This window comes from Phyllobates terribilis, unplaced genomic scaffold (genome assembly GCF_046119375.1).
Source record: "Phyllobates terribilis strain yellow unplaced genomic scaffold, ASM4611937v1 Scaffold_66__1_contigs__length_7565176, whole genome shotgun sequence".
Lineage (NCBI taxonomy): Eukaryota > Metazoa > Chordata > Amphibia > Anura > Dendrobatidae > Phyllobates > Phyllobates terribilis.
In genome coordinates this window covers 1-19,459 of record NW_027362826.1, presented here as the reverse complement: position 1 = coordinate 19,459, position 19,459 = coordinate 1, and the positions used below count along the sequence as shown (strand labels likewise).

The window sequence follows — 19,459 nt, the reverse complement described above, 5'->3', positions numbered from 1 at the left end:
CAGACTAATCAACCAAACTTTTTGGGTTGGGTTCTCTTTTATAGTCTGCAGGCATTAAATGAAAGAAGTCAGTGTTCCAGCAGAAGGAGACAACGTTTCAGAAAAGGCATTGTAGCAAACCAAAAAAGAAATTTTAAGCGCAGCAGAGTAACCAGCGCACATACCTGTTAGCTCAGGTGAGTTTAAAAGGCTGCTGTTGATAACAAGGGCATTTGCTAAATAGATGGTGTGTGTGCAACAATATACTGAAAGGTCAATTATATTGTGCAGCTTATCTCACCACCTGTAGTTATTTAGGTGAAAGCTCCAAAATGCTTGCCTAATATGTCTGTTTATCCAAAAGGAAGTAAAAAGGGAGAGCTAGAAAGATAGCATTGCATCACATTACATGGCAATGCAATGCACAGTTGCTGAAGTTGAACCAAAATGAGCTTGTAATCTGGCTTCTGCAACTTTGAACATGAAAAATCCAATGAGGAGAAGAAAAGCAAAGCCAAAGAGTCCATCCCAAAATCCGACAAACAAGCAAAATGAACAAAAAACATTGAATTCAATTCTTTCTGATTTTAGAAACTGCATTAAAGAAGGGGTGCACCGGTCCTGGAGATACTGCAATACCAGGTCAATGCGTGGAGTGGACAGAGCAAGCTCTTTTTCCATCTCCCTGTTCTAAAAATCCATTTAATATATGGTCCCCAGATAGGGGACGTATCAGATATTAAACTGATAAGAACAGATTTTTTTTTTTTTTTTTTTTGAAAGCCCGAATTCGTGTACAAAACCCAAGTGCGCTTAAAAAAGTGACAAGTGCCACAAAAAAAGTGCACTAGGATGCTGGTCTTCTTGAAACCCTCTCCAAAAGGAGAAGGGTCCCCCAAACCATTCCCCGTCCCTCCGAGCCAAAAGGCCACAGCGAGGAACAGGGACAAAAAGCCACCTCCAGCCGAAGCCAGAGGCGACCCAATCTTACCCCCAGCACCTGCCCGAGTTCTCACCCAAGCAAGGCACTGGGAGCCAAAGACTGTGCTCCCCTCCCGGAAGAGGGGAGCCAACAACGCTCTCCTCCCGAAAGAGGAGAGCCAGGGGGGTTCAGGGGGGAGCGGAACCTGATGGCCACACACTCCCCCCCTAGACCTGCCAAGAGAGGAACCCGTAAGGGAACCGCATCCCGACAAAATCCTAGTAGGACGTGACACACGTGAATAAGTGGACACACAGTGACAAAGAAATTAAATAAATAGTGAAGGTTTCACAGTATAATACTGCCCGGACCTTCGACCGGGAATTGAAAAATTCCCCATCCTAAGGCCAGAAGGCCCGGAATAAGGGTGTGTGCGAAGAAAGAAAATTTGAAGTGCTTGTGCAAATGTGCCATAAACTCAAGTGGGGTTCCCAATCCCAGTGAGTTAAGGCACCCCAGGGTCACCACTCCTGGGGCACTTCACACTTCGGGCTTTCGATCTTCCCCGGCCCAATGGCGTCGATCCTGGGGGGCCATGCTTTCCACCAGATGACTATATTAGCCACCTGGCGTACTAACAAGCGCCTAAACCCCAGTGTGCATAATGTATCAATCTACTAGGGCGGCCAACATCCAAAACCGCCTTTTCGAAAGATACTACACTTGATCTTAGCCAAAAGGCCGAGAAGCGATAACCAGAATTGGTTTCAAACTACGGAGCCACCCAAGGATCCTGAAAAGTCCATTTGTGGAGATGAGCTCCTGGACTCCCGTTAAGAAGACATGTTGTCAACCTCTAGATCCCTTACATGCCTGCACTTTTCGGCTTGCTGCTGCTGCAATCCACGCGTTTTAGATCTGCATAACTCCACCTCTTTAAACACAGCACCTTCACCCCCTGCTGTTCCCACCCGCCTCAACACCGTTGGAAGGGAGGAGAACCAATTAAGGCGGGGGGTGGGGTGAAACGAGCAGCTGTCTACCCTTAGCAGGAGGGCTCCTGATTACATACCTCTCCTGCTGCTGCTGCTGCTGGCTGTCCAGCAGCAGACTGAAGGTGGCTGCTGCTGTGCACAGGTATATAAAGGCTCAGAGCCTATTATGACACGCGCAGCCAGCGTTCCATTGCCACATTCCATCTACTGCAGGCAGGATACCTGGCTGGCTGAATGTCGCTGAGAAGCTCACAGAGACCGCCATAAGCAACAGTTTAACAGAATGCCACAGACTAATCAACCAAACTTTTTGGGTTGGGTTCTCTTTTATAGTCTGCAGGCATTAAATGAAAGAAGTCAGTGTTCCAGCAGAAGGAGACAACGTTTCAGAAAAGGCATTGTAGCAAACCAAAAAAGAAATTTTAAGCGCAGCAGAGTAACCAGCGCACATACCTGTTAGCTCAGGTGAGTTTAAAAGGCTGCTGTTGATAACAAGGGCATTTGCTAAATAGATGGTGTGTGTGCAACAATATACTGAAAGGTCAATTATATTGTGCAGCTTATCTCACCACCTGTAGTTATTTAGGTGAAAGCTCCAAAATGCTTGCCTAATATGTCTGTTTATCCAAAAGGAAGTAAAAAGGGAGAGCTAGAAAGATAGCATTGCATCACATTACATGGCAATGCAATGCACAGTTGCTGAAGTTGAACCAAAATGAGCTTGTAATCTGGCTTCTGCAACTTTGAACATGAAAAATCCAATGAGGAGAAGAAAAGCAAAGCCAAAGAGTCCATCCCAAAATCCGACAAACAAGCAAAATGAACAAAAAACATTGAATTCAATTCTTTCTGATTTTAGAAACTGCATTAAAGAAGGGGTGCACCAGTCCTGGAGATACTGCAATACCAGGTCAATGCGTGGAGTGGACAGAGCAAGCTCTTTTTCCATCTCCCTGTTCTAAAAATCCATTTAATATATGGTCCCCAGATAGGGGACGTATCAGATATTAAACTGATAAGAACAGATACTACACTTGATCTTAGCCAAAAGGCCGAGAAGCGATAACCAGAATTGGTTTCAAACTACGGAGCCACCCAAGGATCCTGAAAAGTCCATTTGTGGAGATGAGCTCCTGGACTCCCGTTAAGAAGACATGTTGTCAACCTCTAGATCCCTTACATGCCTGCACTTTTCGGCTTGCTGCTGCTGCAATCCACGCGTTTTAGATCTGCATAACTCCACCTCTTTAAACACAGCACCTTCACCCCCTGCTGTTCCCACCCGCCTCAACACCGTTGGAAGGGAGGAGAACCAATTAAGGCGGGGGGTGGGGTGGAACGAGCAGCTGTCTACCCTTAGCAGGAGGGCTCCTGATTACATACCTCTCCTGCTGCTGCTGCTGCTGGCTGTCCAGCAGCAGACTGAAGGTGGCTGCTGCTGTGCACAGGTATATAAAGGCTCAGAGCCTATTATGACACGCGCAGCCAGCGTTCCATTGCCACATTCCATCTACTGCAGGCAGGATACCTGGCTGGCTGAATGTCGCTGAGAAGCTCACAGAGACTGCCATAAGCAACAGTTTAACAGAATGCCACAGACTAATCAACCAAACTTTTTGGGTTGGGTTCTCTTTTATAGTCTGCAGGCATTAAATGAAAGAAGTCAGTGTTCCAGCAGAAGGAGACAACGTTTCAGAAAAGGCATTGTAGCAAACCAAAAAAGAAATTTTAAGCGCAGCAGAGTAACCAGCGCACATACCTGTTAGCTCAGGTGAGTTTAAAAGGCTGCTGTTGATAACAAGGGCATTTGCTAAATAGATGGTGTGTGTGCAACAATATACTGAAAGGTCAATTATATTGTGCAGCTTATCTCACCACCTGTAGTTATTTAGGTGAAAGCTCCAAAATGCTTGCCTAATATGTCTGTTTATCCAAAAGGAAGTAAAAAGGGAGAGCTAGAAAGATAGCATTGCATCACATTACATGGCAATGCAATGCACAGTTGCTGAAGTTGAACCAAAATGAGCTTGTAATCTGGCTTCTGCAACTTTGAACATGAAAAATCCAATGAGGAGAAGAAAAGCAAAGCCAAAGAGTCCATCCCAAAATCCGACAAACAAGCAAAATGAACAAAAAACATTGAATTCAATTCTTTCTGATTTTAGAAACTGCATTAAAGAAGGGGTGCACCGGTCCTGGAGATACTGCAATACCAGGTCAATGCGTGGAGTGGACAGAGCAAGCTCTTTTTCCATCTCCCTGTTCTAAAAATCCATTTAATATATGGTCCCCAGATAGGGGACGTATCAGATATTAAACTGATAAGAACAGATACTACACTTGATCTTAGCCAAAAGGCCGAGAAGCGATAACCAGAATTGGTTTCAAACTACGGAGCCACCCAAGGATCCTGAAAAGTCCATTTGTGGAGATGAGCTCCTGGACTCCCGTTAAGAAGACATGTTGTCAACCTCTAGATCCCTTACATGCCTGCACTTTTCGGCTTGCTGCTGCTGCAATCCACGCGTTTTAGATCTGCATAACTCCACCTCTTTAAACACAGCACCTTCACCCCCTGCTGTTCCCACCCGCCTCAACACCGTTGGAAGGGAGGAGAACCAATTAAGGCGGGGGGTGGGGTGGAACGAGCAGCTGTCTACCCTTAGCAGGAGGGCTCCTGATTACATACCTCTCCTGCTGCTGCTGCTGCTGGCTGTCCAGCAGCAGACTGAAGGTGGCTGCTGCTGTGCACAGGTATATAAAGGCTCAGAGCCTATTATGACACGCGCAGCCAGCGTTCCATTGCCACATTCCATCTACTGCAGGCAGGATACCTGGCTGGCTGAATGTCGCTGAGAAGCTCACAGAGACCGCCATAAGCAACAGTTTAACAGAATGCCACAGACTAATCAACCAAACTTTTTGGGTTGGGTTCTCTTTTATAGTCTGCAGGCATTAAATGAAAGAAGTCAGTGTTCCAGCAGAAGGAGACAACGTTTCAGAAAAGGCATTGTAGCAAACCAAAAAAGAAATTTTAAGCGCAGCAGAGTAACCAGCGCACATACCTGTTAGCTCAGGTGAGTTTAAAAGGCTGCTGTTGATAACAAGGGCATTTGCTAAATAGATGGTGTGTGTGCAACAATATACTGAAAGGTCAATTATATTGTGCAGCTTATCTCACCACCTGTAGTTATTTAGGTGAAAGCTCCAAAATGCTTGCCTAATATGTCTGTTTATCCAAAAGGAAGTAAAAAGGGAGAGCTAGAAAGATAGCATTGCATCACATTACATGGCAATGCAATGCACAGTTGCTGAAGTTGAACCAAAATGAGCTTGTAATCTGGCTTCTGCAACTTTGAACATGAAAAATCCAATGAGGAGAAGAAAAGCAAAGCCAAAGAGTCCATCCCAAAATCCGACAAACAAGCAAAATGAACAAAAAACATTGAATTCAATTCTTTCTGATTTTAGAAACTGCATTAAAGAAGGGGTGCACCGGTCCTGGAGATACTGCAATACCAGGTCAATGCGTGGAGTGGACAGAGCAAGCTCTTTTTCCATCTCCCTGTTCTAAAAATCCATTTAATATATGGTCCCCAGATAGGGGACGTATCAGATATTAAACTGATAAGAACAGATACTACACTTGATCTTAGCCAAAAGGCCGAGAAGCGATAACCAGAATTGGTTTCAAACTACGGAGCCACCCAAGGATCCTGAAAAGTCCATTTGTGGAGATGAGCTCCTGGACTCCCGTTAAGAAGACATGTTGTCAACCTCTAGATCCCTTACATGCCTGCACTTTTCGGCTTGCTGCTGCTGCAATCCACGCGTTTTAGATCTGCATAACTCCACCTCTTTAAACACAGCACCTTCACCCCCTGCTGTTCCCACCCGCCTCAACACCGTTGGAAGGGAGGAGAACCAATTAAGGCGGGGGGTGGGGTGGAACGAGCAGCTGTCTACCCTTAGCAGGAGGGCTCCTGATTACATACCTCTCCTGCTGCTGCTGCTGCTGGCTGTCCAGCAGCAGACTGAAGGTGGCTGCTGCTGTGCACAGGTATATAAAGGCTCAGAGCCTATTATGACACGCGCAGCCAGCGTTCCATTGCCACATTCCATCTACTGCAGGCAGGATACCTGGCTGGCTGAATGTCGCTGAGAAGCTCACAGAGACCGCCATAAGCAACAGTTTAACAGAATGCCACAGACTAATCAACCAAACTTTTTGGGTTGGGTTCTCTTTTATAGTCTGCAGGCATTAAATGAAAGAAGTCAGTGTTCCAGCAGAAGGAGACAACGTTTCAGAAAAGGCATTGTAGCAAACCAAAAAAGAAATTTTAAGCGCAGCAGAGTAACCAGCGCACATACCTGTTAGCTCAGGTGAGTTTAAAAGGCTGCTGTTGATAACAAGGGCATTTGCTAAATAGATGGTGTGTGTGCAACAATATACTGAAAGGTCAATTATATTGTGCAGCTTATCTCACCACCTGTAGTTATTTAGGTGAAAGCTCCAAAATGCTTGCCTAATATGTCTGTTTATCCAAAAGGAAGTAAAAAGGGAGAGCTAGAAAGATAGCATTGCATCACATTACATGGCAATGCAATGCACAGTTGCTGAAGTTGAACCAAAATGAGCTTGTAATCTGGCTTCTGCAACTTTGAACATGAAAAATCCAATGAGGAGAAGAAAAGCAAAGCCAAAGAGTCCATCCCAAAATCCGACAAACAAGCAAAATGAACAAAAAACATTGAATTCAATTCTTTCTGATTTTAGAAACTGCATTAAAGAAGGGGTGCACCGGTCCTGGAGATACTGCAATACCAGGTCAATGCGTGGAGTGGACAGAGCAAGCTCTTTTTCCATCTCCCTGTTCTAAAAATCCATTTAATATATGGTCCCCAGATAGGGGACGTATCAGATATTAAACTGATAAGAACAGATACTACACTTGATCTTAGCCAAAAGGCCGAGAAGCGATAACCAGAATTGGTTTCAAACTACGGAGCCACCCAAGGATCCTGAAAAGTCCATTTGTGGAGATGAGCTCCTGGACTCCCGTTAAGAAGACATGTTGTCAACCTCTAGATCCCTTACATGCCTGCACTTTTCGGCTTGCTGCTGCTGCAATCCACGCGTTTTAGATCTGCATAACTCCACCTCTTTAAACACAGCACCTTCACCCCCTGCTGTTCCCACCCGCCTCAACACCGTTGGAAGGGAGGAGAACCAATTAAGGCGGGGGGTGGGGTGGAACGAGCAGCTGTCTACCCTTAGCAGGAGGGCTCCTGATTACATACCTCTCCTGCTGCTGCTGCTGCTGGCTGTCCAGCAGCAGACTGAAGGTGGCTGCTGCTGTGCACAGGTATATAAAGGCTCAGAGCCTATTATGACACGCGCAGCCAGCGTTCCATTGCCACATTCCATCTACTGCAGGCAGGATACCTGGCTGGCTGAATGTCGCTGAGAAGCTCACAGAGACCGCCATAAGCAACAGTTTAACAGAATGCCACAGACTAATCAACCAAACTTTTTGGGTTGGGTTCTCTTTTATAGTCTGCAGGCATTAAATGAAAGAAGTCAGTGTTCCAGCAGAAGGAGACAACGTTTCAGAAAAGGCATTGTAGCAAACCAAAAAAGAAATTTTAAGCGCAGCAGAGTAACCAGCGCACATACCTGTTAGCTCAGGTGAGTTTAAAAGGCTGCTGTTGATAACAAGGGCATTTGCTAAATAGATGGTGTGTGTGCAACAATATACTGAAAGGTCAATTATATTGTGCAGCTTATCTCACCACCTGTAGTTATTTAGGTGAAAGCTCCAAAATGCTTGCCTAATATGTCTGTTTATCCAAAAGGAAGTAAAAAGGGAGAGCTAGAAAGATAGCATTGCATCACATTACATGGCAATGCAATGCACAGTTGCTGAAGTTGAACCAAAATGAGCTTGTAATCTGGCTTCTGCAACTTTGAACATGAAAAATCCAATGAGGAGAAGAAAAGCAAAGCCAAAGAGTCCATCCCAAAATCCGACAAACAAGCAAAATGAACAAAAAACATTGAATTCAATTCTTTCTGATTTTAGAAACTGCATTAAAGAAGGGGTGCACCGGTCCTGGAGATACTGCAATACCAGGTCAATGCGTGGAGTGGACAGAGCAAGCTCTTTTTCCATCTCCCTGTTCTAAAAATCCATTTAATATATGGTCCCCAGATAGGGGACGTATCAGATATTAAACTGATAAGAACAGATACTACACTTGATCTTAGCCAAAAGGCCGAGAAGCGATAACCAGAATTGGTTTCAAACTACGGAGCCACCCAAGGATCCTGAAAAGTCCATTTGTGGAGATGAGCTCCTGGACTCCCGTTAAGAAGACATGTTGTCAACCTCTAGATCCCTTACATGCCTGCACTTTTCGGCTTGCTGCTGCTGCAATCCACGCGTTTTAGATCTGCATAACTCCACCTCTTTAAACACAGCACCTTCACCCCCTGCTGTTCCCACCCGCCTCAACACCGTTGGAAGGGAGGAGAACCAATTAAGGCGGGGGGTGGGGTGGAACGAGCAGCTGTCTACCCTTAGCAGGAGGGCTCCTGATTACATACCTCTCCTGCTGCTGCTGCTGCTGGCTGTCCAGCAGCAGACTGAAGGTGGCTGCTGCTGTGCACAGGTATATAAAGGCTCAGAGCCTATTATGACACGCGCAGCCAGCGTTCCATTGCCACATTCCATCTACTGCAGGCAGGATACCTGGCTGGCTGAATGTCGCTGAGAAGCTCACAGAGACCGCCATAAGCAACAGTTTAACAGAATGCCACAGACTAATCAACCAAACTTTTTGGGTTGGGTTCTCTTTTATAGTCTGCAGGCATTAAATGAAAGAAGTCAGTGTTCCAGCAGAAGGAGACAACGTTTCAGAAAAGGCATTGTAGCAAACCAAAAAAGAAATTTTAAGCGCAGCAGAGTAACCAGCGCACATACCTGTTAGCTCAGGTGAGTTTAAAAGGCTGCTGTTGATAACAAGGGCATTTGCTAAATAGATGGTGTGTGTGCAACAATATACTGAAAGGTCAATTATATTGTGCAGCTTATCTCACCACCTGTAGTTATTTAGGTGAAAGCTCCAAAATGCTTGCCTAATATGTCTGTTTATCCAAAAGGAAGTAAAAAGGGAGAGCTAGAAAGATAGCATTGCATCACATTACATGGCAATGCAATGCACAGTTGCTGAAGTTGAACCAAAATGAGCTTGTAATCTGGCTTCTGCAACTTTGAACATGAAAAATCCAATGAGGAGAAGAAAAGCAAAGCCAAAGAGTCCATCCCAAAATCCGACAAACAAGCAAAATGAACAAAAAACATTGAATTCAATTCTTTCTGATTTTAGAAACTGCATTAAAGAAGGGGTGCACCGGTCCTGGAGATACTGCAATACCAGGTCAATGCGTGGAGTGGACAGAGCAAGCTCTTTTTCCATCTCCCTGTTCTAAAAATCCATTTAATATATGGTCCCCAGATAGGGGACGTATCAGATATTAAACTGATAAGAACAGATACTACACTTGATCTTAGCCAAAAGGCCGAGAAGCGATAACCAGAATTGGTTTCAAACTACGGAGCCACCCAAGGATCCTAAAAAGTCCATTTGTGGAGATGAGCTCCTGGACTCCCGTTAAGAAGACATGTTGTCAACCTCTAGATCCCTTACATGCCTGCACTTTTCGGCTTGCTGCTGCTGCAATCCACGCGTTTTAGATCTGCATAACTCCACCTCTTTAAACACAGCACCTTCACCCCCTGCTGTTCCCACCCGCCTCAACACCGTTGGAAGGGAGGAGAACCAATTAAGGCGGGGGGTGGGGTGGAACGAGCAGCTGTCTACCCTTAGCAGGAGGGCTCCTGATTACATACCTCTCCTGCTGCTGCTGCTGCTGGCTGTCCAGCAGCAGACTGAAGGTGGCTGCTGCTGTGCACAGGTATATAAAGGCTCAGAGCCTATTATGACACGCGCAGCCAGCGTTCCATTGCCACATTCCATCTACTGCAGGCAGGATACCTGGCTGGCTGAATGTCGCTGAGAAGCTCACAGAGACCGCCATAAGCAACAGTTTAACAGAATGCCACAGACTAATCAACCAAACTTTTTGGGTTGGGTTCTCTTTTATAGTCTGCAGGCATTAAATGAAAGAAGTCAGTGTTCCAGCAGAAGGAGACAACGTTTCAGAAAAGGCATTGTAGCAAACCAAAAAAGAAATTTTAAGCGCAGCAGAGTAACCAGCGCACATACCTGTTAGCTCAGGTGAGTTTAAAAGGCTGCTGTTGATAACAAGGGCATTTGCTAAATAGATGGTGTGTGTGCAACAATATACTGAAAGGTCAATTATATTGTGCAGCTTATCTCACCACCTGTAGTTATTTAGGTGAAAGCTCCAAAATGCTTGCCTAATATGTCTGTTTATCCAAAAGGAAGTAAAAAGGGAGAGCTAGAAAGATAGCATTGCATCACATTACATGGCAATGCAATGCACAGTTGCTGAAGTTGAACCAAAATGAGCTTGTAATCTGGCTTCTGCAACTTTGAACATGAAAAATCCAATGAGGAGAAGAAAAGCAAAGCCAAAGAGTCCATCCCAAAATCCGACAAACAAGCAAAATGAACAAAAAACATTGAATTCAATTCTTTCTGATTTTAGAAACTGCATTAAAGAAGGGGTGCACCGGTCCTGGAGATACTGCAATACCAGGTCAATGCGTGGAGTGGACAGAGCAAGCTCTTTTTCCATCTCCCTGTTCTAAAAATCCATTTAATATATGGTCCCCAGATAGGGGACGTATCAGATATTAAACTGATAAGAACAGATACTACACTTGATCTTAGCCAAAAGGCCGAGAAGCGATAACCAGAATTGGTTTCAAACTACGGAGCCACCCAAGGATCCTGAAAAGTCCATTTGTGGAGATGAGCTCCTGGACTCCCGTTAAGAAGACATGTTGTCAACCTCTAGATCCCTTACATGCCTGCACTTTTCGGCTTGCTGCTGCTGCAATCCACGCGTTTTAGATCTGCATAACTCCACCTCTTTAAACACAGCACCTTCACCCCCTGCTGTTCCCACCCGCCTCAACACCGTTGGAAGGGAGGAGAACCAATTAAGGCGGGGGGTGGGGTGGAACGAGCAGCTGTCTACCCTTAGCAGGAGGGCTCCTGATTACATACCTCTCCTGCTGCTGCTGCTGCTGGCTGTCCAGCAGCAGACTGAAGGTGGCTGCTGCTGTGCACAGGTATATAAAGGCTCAGAGCCTATTATGACACGCGCAGCCAGCGTTCCATTGCCACATTCCATCTACTGCAGGCAGGATACCTGGCTGGCTGAATGTCGCTGAGAAGCTCACAGAGACCGCCATAAGCAACAGTTTAACAGAATGCCACAGACTAATCAACCAAACTTTTTGGGTTGGGTTCTCTTTTATAGTCTGCAGGCATTAAATGAAAGAAGTCAGTGTTCCAGCAGAAGGAGACAACGTTTCAGAAAAGGCATTGTAGCAAACCAAAAAAGAAATTTTAAGCGCAGCAGAGTAACCAGCGCACATACCTGTTAGCTCAGGTGAGTTTAAAAGGCTGCTGTTGATAACAAGGGCATTTGCTAAATAGATGGTGTGTGTGCAACAATATACTGAAAGGTCAATTATATTGTGCAGCTTATCTCACCACCTGTAGTTATTTAGGTGAAAGCTCCAAAATGCTTGCCTAATATGTCTGTTTATCCAAAAGGAAGTAAAAAGGGAGAGCTAGAAAGATAGCATTGCATCACATTACATGGCAATGCAATGCACAGTTGCTGAAGTTGAACCAAAATGAGCTTGTAATCTGGCTTCTGCAACTTTGAACATGAAAAATCCAATGAGGAGAAGAAAAGCAAAGCCAAAGAGTCCATCCCAAAATCCGACAAACAAGCAAAATGAACAAAAAACATTGAATTCAATTCTTTCTGATTTTAGAAACTGCATTAAAGAAGGGGTGCACCGGTCCTGGAGATACTGCAATACCAGGTCAATGCGTGGAGTGGACAGAGCAAGCTCTTTTTCCATCTCCCTGTTCTAAAAATCCATTTAATATATGGTCCCCAGATAGGGGACGTATCAGATATTAAACTGATAAGAACAGATACTACACTTGATCTTAGCCAAAAGGCCGAGAAGCGATAACCAGAATTGGTTTCAAACTACGGAGCCACCCAAGGATCCTGAAAAGTCCATTTGTGGAGATGAGCTCCTGGACTCCCGTTAAGAAGACATGTTGTCAACCTCTAGATCCCTTACATGCCTGCACTTTTCGGCTTGCTGCTGCTGCAATCCACGCGTTTTAGATCTGCATAACTCCACCTCTTTAAACACAGCACCTTCACCCCCTGCTGTTCCCACCCGCCTCAACACCGTTGGAAGGGAGGAGAACCAATTAAGGCGGGGGGTGGGGTGGAACGAGCAGCTGTCTACCCTTAGCAGGAGGGCTCCTGATTACATACCTCTCCTGCTGCTGCTGCTGCTGGCTGTCCAGCAGCAGACTGAAGGTGGCTGCTGCTGTGCACAGGTATATAAAGGCTCAGAGCCTATTATGACACGCGCAGCCAGCGTTCCATTGCCACATTCCATCTACTGCAGGCAGGATACCTGGCTGGCTGAATGTCGCTGAGAAGCTCACAGAGACCGCCATAAGCAACAGTTTAACAGAATGCCACAGACTAATCAACCAAACTTTTTGGGTTGGGTTCTCTTTTATAGTCTGCAGGCATTAAATGAAAGAAGTCAGTGTTCCAGCAGAAGGAGACAACGTTTCAGAAAAGGCATTGTAGCAAACCAAAAAAGAAATTTTAAGCGCAGCAGAGTAACCAGCGCACATACCTGTTAGCTCAGGTGAGTTTAAAAGGCTGCTGTTGATAACAAGGGCATTTGCTAAATAGATGGTGTGTGTGCAACAATATACTGAAAGGTCAATTATATTGTGCAGCTTATCTCACCACCTGTAGTTATTTAGGTGAAAGCTCCAAAATGCTTGCCTAATATGTCTGTTTATCCAAAAGGAAGTAAAAAGGGAGAGCTAGAAAGATAGCATTGCATCACATTACATGGCAATGCAATGCACAGTTGCTGAAGTTGAACCAAAATGAGCTTGTAATCTGGCTTCTGCAACTTTGAACATGAAAAATCCAATGAGGAGAAGAAAAGCAAAGCCAAAGAGTCCATCCCAAAATCCGACAAACAAGCAAAATGAACAAAAAACATTGAATTCAATTCTTTCTGATTTTAGAAACTGCATTAAAGAAGGGGTGCACCGGTCCTGGAGATACTGCAATACCAGGTCAATGCGTGGAGTGGACAGAGCAAGCTCTTTTTCCATCTCCCTGTTCTAAAAATCCATTTAATATATGGTCCCCAGATAGGGGACGTATCAGATATTAAACTGATAAGAACAGATACTACACTTGATCTTAGCCAAAAGGCCGAGAAGCGATAACCAGAATTGGTTTCAAACTACGGAGCCACCCAAGGATCCTGAAAAGTCCATTTGTGGAGATGAGCTCCTGGACTCCCGTTAAGAAGACATGTTGTCAACCTCTAGATCCCTTACATGCCTGCACTTTTCGGCTTGCTGCTGCTGCAATCCACGCGTTTTAGATCTGCATAACTCCACCTCTTTAAACACAGCACCTTCACCCCCTGCTGTTCCCACCCGCCTCAACACCGTTGGAAGGGAGGAGAACCAATTAAGGCGGGGGGTGGGGTGGAACGAGCAGCTGTCTACCCTTAGCAGGAGGGCTCCTGATTACATACCTCTCCTGCTGCTGCTGCTGCTGGCTGTCCAGCAGCAGACTGAAGGTGGCTGCTGCTGTGCACAGGTATATAAAGGCTCAGAGCCTATTATGACACGCGCAGCCAGCGTTCCATTGCCACATTCCATCTACTGCAGGCAGGATACCTGGCTGGCTGAATGTCGCTGAGAAGCTCACAGAGACCGCCATAAGCAACAGTTTAACAGAATGCCACAGACTAATCAACCAAACTTTTTGGGTTGGGTTCTCTTTTATAGTCTGCAGGCATTAAATGAAAGAAGTCAGTGTTCCAGCAGAAGGAGACAACGTTTCAGAAAAGGCATTGTAGCAAACCAAAAAAGAAATTTTAAGCGCAGCAGAGTAACCAGCGCACATACCTGTTAGCTCAGGTGAGTTTAAAAGGCTGCTGTTGATAACAAGGGCATTTGCTAAATAGATGGTGTGTGTGCAACAATATACTGAAAGGTCAATTATATTGTGCAGCTTATCTCACCACCTGTAGTTATTTAGGTGAAAGCTCCAAAATGCTTGCCTAATATGTCTGTTTATCCAAAAGGAAGTAAAAAGGGAGAGCTAGAAAGATAGCATTGCATCACATTACATGGCAATGCAATGCACAGTTGCTGAAGTTGAACCAAAATGAGCTTGTAATCTGGCTTCTGCAACTTTGAACATGAAAAATCCAATGAGGAGAAGAAAAGCAAAGCCAAAGAGTCCATCCCAAAATCCGACAACAAGCAAAATGAACAAAAAACATTGAATTCAATTCTTTCTGATTTTAGAAACTGCATTAAAGAAGGGGTGCACCGGTCCTGGAGATACTGCAATACCAGGTCAATGCGTGGAGTGGACAGAGCAAGCTCTTTTTCCATCTCCCTGTTCTAAAAATCCATTTAATATATGGTCCCCAGATAGGGGACGTATCAGATATTAAACTGATAAGAACAGATACTACACTTGATCTTAGCCAAAAGGCCGAGAAGCGATAACCAGAATTGGTTTCAAACTACGGAGCCACCCAAGGATCCTAAAAGTCCATTTGTGGAGATGAGCTCCTGGACTCCCGTTAAGAAGACATGTTGTCAACCTCTAGATCCCTTACATGCCTGCACTTTTCGGCTTGCTGCTGCTGCAATCCACGCGTTTTAGATCTGCATAACTCCACCTCTTTAAACACAGCACCTTCACCCCCTGCTGTTCCCACCCGCCTCAACACCGTTGGAAGGGAGGAGAACCAATTAAGGCGGGGGGTGGGGTGGAACGAGCAGCTGTCTACCCTTAGCAGGAGGGCTCCTGATTACATACCTCTCCTGCTGCTGCTGCTGCTGGCTGTCCAGCAGCAGACTGAAGGTGGCTGCTGCTGTGCACAGGTATATAAAGGCTCAGAGCCTATTATGACACGCGCAGCCAGCGTTCCATTGCCACATTCCATCTACTGCAGGCAGGATACCTGGCTGGCTGAATGTCGCTGAGAAGCTCACAGAGACCGCCATAAGCAACAGTTTAACAGAATGCCACAGACTAATCAACCAAACTTTTTGGGTTGGGTTCTCTTTTATAGTCTGCAGGCATTAAATGAAAGAAGTCAGTGTTCCAGCAGAAGGAGACAACGTTTCAGAAAAGGCATTGTAGCAAACCAAAAAAGAAATTTTAAGCGCAGCAGAGTAACCAGCGCACATACCTGTTAGCTCAGGTGAGTTTAAAAGGCTGCTGTTGATAACAAGGGCATTTGCTAAATAGATGGTGTGTGTGCAACAATATACTGAAAGGTCAATTATATTGTGCAGCTTATCTCACCACCTGTAGTTATTTAGGTGAAAGCTCCAAAATGCTTGCCTAATATGTCTGTTTATCCAAAAGGAAGTAAAAAGGGAGAGCTAGAAAGATAGCATTGCATCACATTACATGGCAATGCAATGCACAGTTGCTGAAGTTGAACCAAAATGAGCTTGTAATCTGGCTTCTGCAACTTTGAACATGAAAAATCCAATGAGGAGAAGAAAAGCAAAGCCAAAGAGTCCATCCCAAAATCCGACAAACAAGCAAAATGAACAAAAAACATTGAATTCAATTCTTTCTGATTTTAGAAACTGCATTAAAGAAGGGGTGCACCGGTCCTGGAGATACTGCAATACCAGGTCAATGCGTGGAGTGGACAGAGCAAGCTCTTTTTCCATCTCCCTGTTCTAAAAATCCATTTAATATATGGTCCCCAGATAGGGGACGTATCAGATATTAAACTGATAAGAACAGATACTACACTTGATCTTAGCCAAAAGGCCGAGAAGCGATAACCAGAATTGGTTTCAAACTACGGAGCCACCCAAGGATCCTGAAAAGTCCATTTGTGGAGATGAGCTCCTGGACTCCCGTTAAGAAGACATGTTGTCAACCTCTAGATCCCTTACATGCCTGCACTTTTCGGCTTGCTGCTGCTGCAATCCACGCGTTTTAGATCTGCATAACTCCACCTCTTTAAACACAGCACCTTCAACCCCTGCTGTTCCCACCCGCCTCAACACCGTTGGAAGGGAGGAGAACCAATTAAGGCGGGGGGTGGGGTGGAACGAGCAGCTGTCTACCCTTAGCAGGAGGGCTCCTGATTACATACCTCTCCTGCTGCTGCTGCTGCTGGCTGTCCAGCAGCAGACTGAAGGTGGCTGCTGCTGTGCACAGGTATATAAAGGCTCAGAGCCTATTATGACACGCGCAGCCAGCGTTCCATTGCCACATTCCATCTACTGCAGGCAGGATACCTGGCTGGCTGAATGTCGCTGAGAAGCTCACAGAGACCGCCATAAGCAACAGTTTAACAGAATGCCACAGACTAATCAACCAAACTTTTTGGGTTGGGTTCTCTTTATAGTCTGCAGGCATTAAATGAAAGAAGTCAGTGTTCCAGCAGAAGGAGACAACGTTTCAGAAAAGGCATTGTAGCAAACCAAAAAAGAAATTTTAAGCGCAGCAGAGTAACCAGCGCACATACCTGTTAGCTCAGGTGAGTTTAAAAGGCTGCTGTTGATAACAAGGGCATTTGCTAAATAGATGGTGTGTGTGCAACAATATACTGAAAGGTCAATTATATTGTGCAGCTTATCTCACCACCTGTAGTTATTTAGGTGAAAGCTCCAAAATGCTTGCCTAATATGTCTGTTTATCCAAAAGGAAGTAAAAAGGGAGAGCTAGAAAGATAGCATTGCATCACATTACATGGCAATGCAATGCACAGTTGCTGAAGTTGAACCAAAATGAGCTTGTAATCTGGCTTCTGCAACTTTGAACATGAAAAATCCAATGAGGAGAAGAAAAGCAAAGCCAAAGAGTCCATCCCAAAATCCGACAAACAAGCAAAATGAACAAAAAACATTGAATTCAATTCTTTCTGATTTTAGAAACTGCATTAAAGAAGGGGTGCACCGGTCCTGGAGATACTGCAATACCAGGTCAATGCGTGGAGTGGACAGAGCAAGCTCTTTTTCCATCTCCCTGTTCTAAAAATCCATTTAATATATGGTCCCCAGATAGGGGACGTATCAGATATTAAACTGATAAGAACAGATACTACACTTGATCTTAGCCAAAAGGCGAGAAGCGATAACCAGAATTGGTTTCAAACTACGGAGCCACCCAAGGATCCTGAAAAGTCCATTTGTGGAGATGAGCTCCTGGACTCCCGTTAAGAAGACATGTTGTCAACCTCTAGATCCCTTACATGCCTGCACTTTTCGGCTTGCTGCTGCTGCAATCCACGCGTTTTAGATCTGCATAACTCCACCTCTTTAAACACAGCACCTTCACCCCCTGCTGTTCCCACCCGCCTCAACACCGTTGGAAGGGAGGAGAACCAATTAAGGCGGGGGGTGGGGTGGAACGAGCAGCTGTCTACCCTTAGCAGGAGGGCTCCTGATTACATACCTCTCCTGCTGCTGCTGCTGCTGGCTGTCCAGCAGCAGACTGAAGGTGGCTGCTGCTGTGCACAGGTATATAAAGGGCTCAGAGCCTATTATGACACGCGCAGCCAGCGTTCCATTGCCACATTCCATCTACTGCAGGCAGGATACCTGGCTGGCTGAATGTCGCTGAGAAGCTCACAGAGACCGCCATAAGCAACAGTTTAACAGAATGCCACAGACTAATCAACCAAACTTTTTGGGTTGGGTTCTCTTTTATAGTCTGCAGGCATTAAATGAAAGAAGTCAGTGTTCCAGCAGAAGGAGACAACGTTTCAGAAAAGGCATTGTAGCAAACCAAAAAAGAAATTTTAAGCGCAGCAGAGTAACCAGCGCACATACCTGTTAGCTCAGGTGAGTTTAAAAGGCTGCTGTTGATAACAAGGGCATTTGCTAAATAGATGGTGTGTGTGCAACAATATACTGAAAGGTCAATTATATTGTGCAGCTTATCTCACCACCTGTAGTTATTTAGGTGAAAGCTCCAAAATGCTTGCCTAATATGTCTGTTTATCCAAAAGGAAGTAAAAAGGGAGAGCTAGAAAGATAGCATTGCATCACATTACATGGCAATGCAATGCACAGTTGCTGAAGTTGAACCAAAATGAGCTTGTAATCTGGCTTCTGCAACTTTGAACATGAAAAATCCAATGAGGAGAAGAAAAGCAAAGCCAAAGAGTCCATCCCAAAATCCGACAAACAAGCAAAATGAACAAAAAAACATTGAATTCAATTCTTTCTGATTTTAGAAACTGCATTAAAGAAGGGGTGCACCGGTCCTGGAGATACTGCAATACCAGGTCAATGCGTGGAGTGGACAGAGCAAGCTCTTTTTCCATCTCCCTGTTCTAAAAATCCATTTAATATATGGTCCCCAGATAGGGGACGTATCAGATATTAAACTGATAAGAACAGATACTACACTTGATCTTAGCCAAAAGGCCGAGAAGCGATAACCAGAATTGGTTTCAAACTACGGAGCCACCCAAGGATCCTGAAAAGTCCATTTGTGGAGATGAGCTCCTGGACTCCCGTTAAGAAGACATGTTGTCAACCTCTAGATCCCTTACATGCCTGCACTTTTCGGCTTGCTGCTGCTGCAATCCACGCGTTTTAGATCTGCATAACTCCACCTCTTTAAACACAGCACCTTCACCCCCTGCTGTTCCCACCCGCCTCAACACCGTTGGAAGGGAGGAGAACCAATTAAGGCGGGGGGTGGGGTGGAACGAGCAGCTGTCTACCCTTAGCAGGAGGGCTCCTGATTACATACCTCTCCTGCTGCTGCTGCTGCTGGCTGTCCAGCAGCAGACTGAAGGTGGCTGCTGCTGTGCACAGGTATATAAAGGCTCAGAGCCTATTATGACACGCGCAGCCAGCGTTCCATTGCCACATTCCATCTACTGCAGGCAGGATACCTGGCTGGCTGAATGTCGCTGAGAAGCTCACAGAGACCGCCATAAGCAACAGTTTAACAGAATGCCACAGACTAATCAACCAAACTTTTTGGGTTGGGTTCTCTTTTATAGTCTGCAGGCATTAAATGAAAGAAGTCAGTGTTCCAGCAGAAGGAGACAACGTTTCAGAAAAGGCATTGTAGCAAACCAAAAAAGAAATTTTAAGCGCAGCAGAGTAACCAGCGCACATACCTGTTAGCTCAGGTGAGTTTAAAAGGCTGCTGTTGATAACAAGGGCATTTGCTAAATAGATGGTGTGTGTGCAACAATATACTGAAAGGTCAATTATATTGTGCAGCTTATCTCACCACCTGTAGTTATTTAGG

At 45.2% G+C, this 19,459-nt stretch overlaps 14 non-coding genes and 1 pseudogene across 14 annotated transcripts; all 15 read right to left on the bottom strand.

Moving 5' to 3' along the window:
• Positions 1-584: 584 nt before the first annotated feature.
• Positions 585-768, bottom strand: LOC141193697 (U2 spliceosomal RNA). The gene has a single exon (XR_012266583.1). It is a non-coding gene; the product is annotated as a U2 spliceosomal RNA (small nuclear RNA).
• Positions 769-1,562: 794 nt separating this feature from the next.
• On the bottom strand, positions 1,563-1,654 carry LOC141193789 (U2 spliceosomal RNA; annotated as a pseudogene).
• A 1,115-nt stretch (positions 1,655-2,769) lies between these two features.
• Positions 2,770-2,960, bottom strand: LOC141194248 (U2 spliceosomal RNA). Its single transcript, XR_012267035.1, has one exon. It is a non-coding gene; the product is annotated as a U2 spliceosomal RNA (small nuclear RNA).
• Positions 2,961-4,075: 1,115 nt separating this feature from the next.
• On the bottom strand, positions 4,076-4,266 carry LOC141194027 (U2 spliceosomal RNA). Its single transcript, XR_012266824.1, has one exon. It is a non-coding gene; the product is annotated as a U2 spliceosomal RNA (small nuclear RNA).
• Positions 4,267-5,381: 1,115 nt separating this feature from the next.
• LOC141194015 (U2 spliceosomal RNA) lies at positions 5,382-5,572 on the bottom strand. The gene has a single exon (XR_012266813.1). It is a non-coding gene; the product is annotated as a U2 spliceosomal RNA (small nuclear RNA).
• A 1,115-nt stretch (positions 5,573-6,687) lies between these two features.
• Positions 6,688-6,878, bottom strand: LOC141194003 (U2 spliceosomal RNA). Its single transcript, XR_012266801.1, has one exon. It is a non-coding gene; the product is annotated as a U2 spliceosomal RNA (small nuclear RNA).
• A 1,115-nt stretch (positions 6,879-7,993) lies between these two features.
• LOC141193991 (U2 spliceosomal RNA) lies at positions 7,994-8,184 on the bottom strand. Its single transcript, XR_012266790.1, has one exon. It is a non-coding gene; the product is annotated as a U2 spliceosomal RNA (small nuclear RNA).
• Positions 8,185-9,299: 1,115 nt separating this feature from the next.
• LOC141193979 (U2 spliceosomal RNA) lies at positions 9,300-9,490 on the bottom strand. The gene has a single exon (XR_012266779.1). It is a non-coding gene; the product is annotated as a U2 spliceosomal RNA (small nuclear RNA).
• Positions 9,491-10,605: 1,115 nt separating this feature from the next.
• Positions 10,606-10,796, bottom strand: LOC141193968 (U2 spliceosomal RNA). The gene has a single exon (XR_012266768.1). It is a non-coding gene; the product is annotated as a U2 spliceosomal RNA (small nuclear RNA).
• Positions 10,797-11,911: 1,115 nt separating this feature from the next.
• On the bottom strand, positions 11,912-12,102 carry LOC141193956 (U2 spliceosomal RNA). The gene has a single exon (XR_012266757.1). It is a non-coding gene; the product is annotated as a U2 spliceosomal RNA (small nuclear RNA).
• Positions 12,103-13,217: 1,115 nt separating this feature from the next.
• Positions 13,218-13,408, bottom strand: LOC141193944 (U2 spliceosomal RNA). Its single transcript, XR_012266746.1, has one exon. It is a non-coding gene; the product is annotated as a U2 spliceosomal RNA (small nuclear RNA).
• A 1,114-nt stretch (positions 13,409-14,522) lies between these two features.
• On the bottom strand, positions 14,523-14,713 carry LOC141193933 (U2 spliceosomal RNA). Its single transcript, XR_012266735.1, has one exon. It is a non-coding gene; the product is annotated as a U2 spliceosomal RNA (small nuclear RNA).
• A 1,114-nt stretch (positions 14,714-15,827) lies between these two features.
• On the bottom strand, positions 15,828-16,018 carry LOC141193921 (U2 spliceosomal RNA). The gene has a single exon (XR_012266724.1). It is a non-coding gene; the product is annotated as a U2 spliceosomal RNA (small nuclear RNA).
• Positions 16,019-17,132: 1,114 nt separating this feature from the next.
• LOC141193592 (U2 spliceosomal RNA) lies at positions 17,133-17,322 on the bottom strand. The gene has a single exon (XR_012266498.1). It is a non-coding gene; the product is annotated as a U2 spliceosomal RNA (small nuclear RNA).
• A 1,117-nt stretch (positions 17,323-18,439) lies between these two features.
• On the bottom strand, positions 18,440-18,630 carry LOC141193910 (U2 spliceosomal RNA). Its single transcript, XR_012266713.1, has one exon. It is a non-coding gene; the product is annotated as a U2 spliceosomal RNA (small nuclear RNA).
• Between the last annotated feature and the right edge of the window lie 829 nt (positions 18,631-19,459).